This window comes from Zophobas morio, unplaced genomic scaffold (genome assembly GCF_036711695.1).
Source record: "Zophobas morio isolate AGI-343-1 ecotype UQ-CSIRO unplaced genomic scaffold, CSIRO_AGI_Zmor_V1 ptg000212l, whole genome shotgun sequence".
NCBI lineage: Eukaryota > Metazoa > Arthropoda > Insecta > Coleoptera > Tenebrionidae > Zophobas > Zophobas morio.
Genome location: NW_026972316.1, coordinates 28,563 through 32,956, shown reverse-complemented (window position 1 = coordinate 32,956; position 4,394 = coordinate 28,563). Strand labels below are relative to the sequence as shown.

The 4,394-nt window shown below is 32.4% G+C and overlaps 1 long non-coding RNA gene across 1 annotated transcript; it reads right to left on the bottom strand.

Annotated features, from left to right (window-relative positions):
• Positions 1-612: 612 nt before the first annotated feature.
• Positions 613-3,958, bottom strand: LOC135146088 (uncharacterized). The gene is made up of 3 exons (XR_010283670.1): positions 3,869-3,958; positions 3,161-3,300; positions 613-934 (listed from the first exon to the last, which is right to left on the bottom strand). It is a non-coding gene; the product is annotated as an uncharacterized LOC135146088 (long non-coding RNA).
• Between the last annotated feature and the right edge of the window lie 436 nt (positions 3,959-4,394).

Sequence of the window (4,394 nt, the reverse complement as noted above, 5' to 3'; positions counted from 1 at the left end):
TGAACTATATTTCAACGTTTTTTGATGGTTCTGAGCCACCAAACACACTTAAAGCATGCAGAATCGACTCAGAATAGGAAAAGGAGACGTTTAGGTCAATTTTATGCATTCTGGCGTTCGTAGATACAAGAAAACTGTTAAAATTCTTCAGAAACGTCACTTTTGAAGTGTTTTCTTGTACTTTTAAGCCAATCAGATACCCTACGGGCTCGGAAAGTGCAACGAAACCATCAAATTTTAGCTAGAAACTGTATTTTTGTCGATTTTTATTGAATTTGAACTATATTTCAACGTTTTTTGATGGTTCTGAGCCACCAAACACACTTAAAGCATGCAGAATCGACTCAGAATAGGAAAAGGAGACGTTTAGGTCAATTTTATGCATTCTGGCGTTCGTAGATACGAGAAAACTGTTAAAATTCTTCAGAAACGTCACTTTTGAAGTGTTTTCTTGTACTTTTAATAAATAAATAAATAAATAAATATGCTTTATTATCCAACAGGCATCTGCCCAATTACAGGATAAAAATAAACGAAATGTAAACCTAAAATCCTAAAACAATAAATATTATTGACTAAAATCGGTCATTTACTTCATTAAAACATGCTTAAGTATTTTCTTAATTCCATCATAATTGACATCGCAAACATTGCTAACTCCATTTATTAGTTTTGTCATTACGTTGATTGGTGAATTTACTCCTAAATTTGTCCTGAAAGTAGAAATCCTGAAAGTTATATGCTGCCTTGAGTTCAGCCTCGGAACTGCAAAAGAAAGTTTTGATAAAATGGCTGGCACATCAGCTTTTCCTTGAACGATGTTAACTATAAATTTAACTGCTGCCAACCGTCTTCTATCTTCGAGTAGTTGAACATCATACTTTTGCAAGAGAACCATAATATTCATTCCTCTTGGTGGATATCTTCCCTGTTCCTTAAAAAGTAGATATTTCAGGAATTTTTTTTGTACTCTTTCGATAGCATCTCTTTGATATGCATAATATGGTGCCCAAACAACAGATGCATACTCAATTTTCGATCTCACAAATGCAAAAAACAAAGCCTTTAAGGCAACTACATTTCTGAAATCCGAACAATTTCTTATTATAAAGCCCAAAGTTTGAAATGAACTCCCAATTGTTTGCTCTATATGATCATTAAAACTAAGTTTTTGATCAAACAATACGCCCAAATCCCTAGTTGTGCTACACCTAGAAATTGATTGATCCATAATTTTATAATCAAACAATATTATATTAAGTTTTTTTGTAAAAGACATGATATTACATTTCGACTTATTAATCTCTAATTGATTAGTTCTATACCATAATAATAGTCTATTCATATCTTCATTCAATTTAAAACAATCTTCATACGAATGAATAGAATGAAATATTTTTAGATCATCTGCAAAAAGCAGCACTTGTGAGTTCCTAATGACATCAATAACATCATTAATATAAATTGTAAAAAGCAATGGACCTATTACTGATCCCTGCGGAACTCCCGACGTAGCATAAAATATTTCCGATCTAAAACCATTATACTCCACGTTTAATTGACGTCTATGTAGATAAGATGAAAAGAATTGCAGTAAACTACTGGAAAACCCCCATTTATCCAATTTATCAATCAATATTAAATGACACACACGATCAAATGCTTTTGTAAGATCTGTAAATATCACATCCATTTGTCCTCCTTCGTCTAATTCTTCAGCAATAGATTGTGTGAAGTGAACCAAATTAGAAACGGTTGATCTGCCGTTGACAAACCCATGTTGAAATTGTGATATGGATCTAGATATTGCGGGAAATATGCGGTTATACATAACAATTTCAAAGATCTTTGAAAAATTAGAAATAATTGAGATGGGACGATAATTAATGATAAGGGATGGATCACCTTTCTTAAGTACTGGAGTAACTCTTGAAATTTTCCATATTTCCGGAAATTGAGATTTCTTCAATGATAAATTAAATAGATAAAATAAAGGCTTTATGAATATATTCGCACAATCTTTAATTAAAAATGTTGGAATCTGATCAGGTCCAGAGAGTAGATCATTCTTTAGTTTTTTAATGGCTGCAAATTTTTCTTCCTCGGATATTAATGAAAGATCAACGTAACAATTATTTTCAGATAAACCGATATTTTGATTTATTTTTTCATTAACTATAAAATTATCCGAAAAGTATTCAGCAAAACAATTCACTATTTGTTGGGCATTGTCTAATTTTCTATTTTTAAACGTCATGTTAGATGGAAGTCTGGTAGTGTTTTTCTTTTTCCGAACAAAAGACCATAATTCCTTTGGATTGTTTTTGATGGACGATTGGACATTTTCTAAGTAAGTACTGAAGTCTAACATTTTCCGATGTTTTATCAGGGCTCGCAATTCATCGAATGTTTTCTTATGTTGACTATGTCTCTCTTTTTTGTATTCTTTAAGTGCTTTTTCTTTTTTTCTTATAAGAACTTTCAAATCACTAGAAAACCAAACAGGATAGTATCTTTTTCGCGAACTAGTTCTAGGTATATATCGCTCCAATAAGACCCTTATTTTATTATAAAATTGCAAACATGCATCGTTAGTATCATCAATCTTATATAAAAACTCCCAGTCCGTTGCAAATAAGGCACTATACAATTCGTGAAAATTGCACAACTTAAAATTAAACTTCCTGTTTATACCACAAAGAGGAAAGTTCCTTGTAGAAGGTGTTCTTAATAGAATATCAATAAGTAGTGGCGGATGATGTTTATCCGGCTTTACTGGAGGAGAATCATGAAGCATGACAGCTACATCTGTTATGTTAGATAACACAAGATCTAAAATCCTACCATTGTCATTTAATACTTTGTTAAGCTGAGCCAGATTTGTTAATGCCAAAAACTGATTTAATAAGGTAGCTACAGAATCATTACTTTGATCATGAAAACTTGGAATATTGAAGTCTCCAACAATCAAAATTTTGTTTTCCGTTGATACATAGTTCTCAAGATATTCAAAAAATGATTCTAAGTCTTGGACAGGCATATGTGGGGGTATGTATAGAGCGAAAATATATAAAGAATAAGCTAAAAAATTAATTTTGCATCCAACTATATCTACTAAGGGAATGTTACTAATTAACTCTGATAAATCCAATTTACTTACTGAAAAAGAGTTTTTTATTGCAACAACAACTCCACCACCACGTGTTCGATTTACTCGACCAAAACGACGATCACAACGAAAGACTGTATATGCGGAGGAAAACAGTTCATTACTTGAAATATCATCTGATAGCCAAGATTCTGAAAGACAGATAACATCATAAGGATTATCGATTAAGGAGACATAAAATTCATTGACTTTAGTTCTTAATCCACGTACGTTCTGATATATAATTTGCAGAGCATTATGACTGTTTTTTGTTTGTTTAATATTAGTTTCAGCCACTGAATTAGAATTTACCATAATATTACGAAGCATGGAGGAATTTGAGAGGTCAGGTTTAATTTGAAAATCATATTGTAATTGCTATGACAAAAGAATATCTTTTTTCAGTTTCTCTAGAGCCTTTAAATAAGTGGGACATCTACTGTCCCAAGCAGCATGACCATAATCCATTTCATTTTTATCTTTCTCAGTAGAACTGAAACAGTTACTACATTTCAAGTTGGTGGATGTACACTCTTTCACTATATGTTCTTCCGCACACCTGGGACAACAAGCTTTTTTGTTACAGACTCGAGAAGAGTGTCCAAAGCCGTTACAATTAAAGCACCGATTCAGTTCCACCGCATCAAATACATAACAATAATCATAACCTACAAATAAACCACCAGAGGAAATTAAACGATCATAGGATAACTTGTCTACCTGTAGAATGGCCTGATAAACATTAGACTTCTTTTTAGTAGCCCAGAATTTGAGAACTTTACAAATCGAGTTGGGGTCAAATATATCTGAATTAATTCTGATAACGTGATCAAGAAGATCTTCCAATTCCTCCAAAGAATATTTTTCAGTCATACCAACAATCTTAACCCTCGGATAAATACCTTTAACTTCCTTAATTATGTATGATTCAGCTAGTTTTTCCTGAGCAATTTTCTTGAACCGTGAGTTGTCTTCAGTCGACGAACAACCAACTAGAATTCCACCACGTTTTACAGTTTTGACCTGCGAAATGTGAATACCTGAATCTGATGGTTTAATAGTGGATGCAATATGCGACTTGGTTTGCTGAGAATTTTGATCAATATTCTTGGGTTCAATAATGACTGCAGGTTTACTTTTGTTTTTAATAATATCAGCATATTTAACTGGCGTATTTGCATCACTATTTATAGCAGCACGTTGTTTCGTAAAATCTTTTAAAAGATCAGTTTTCAGAAGAGCAAAA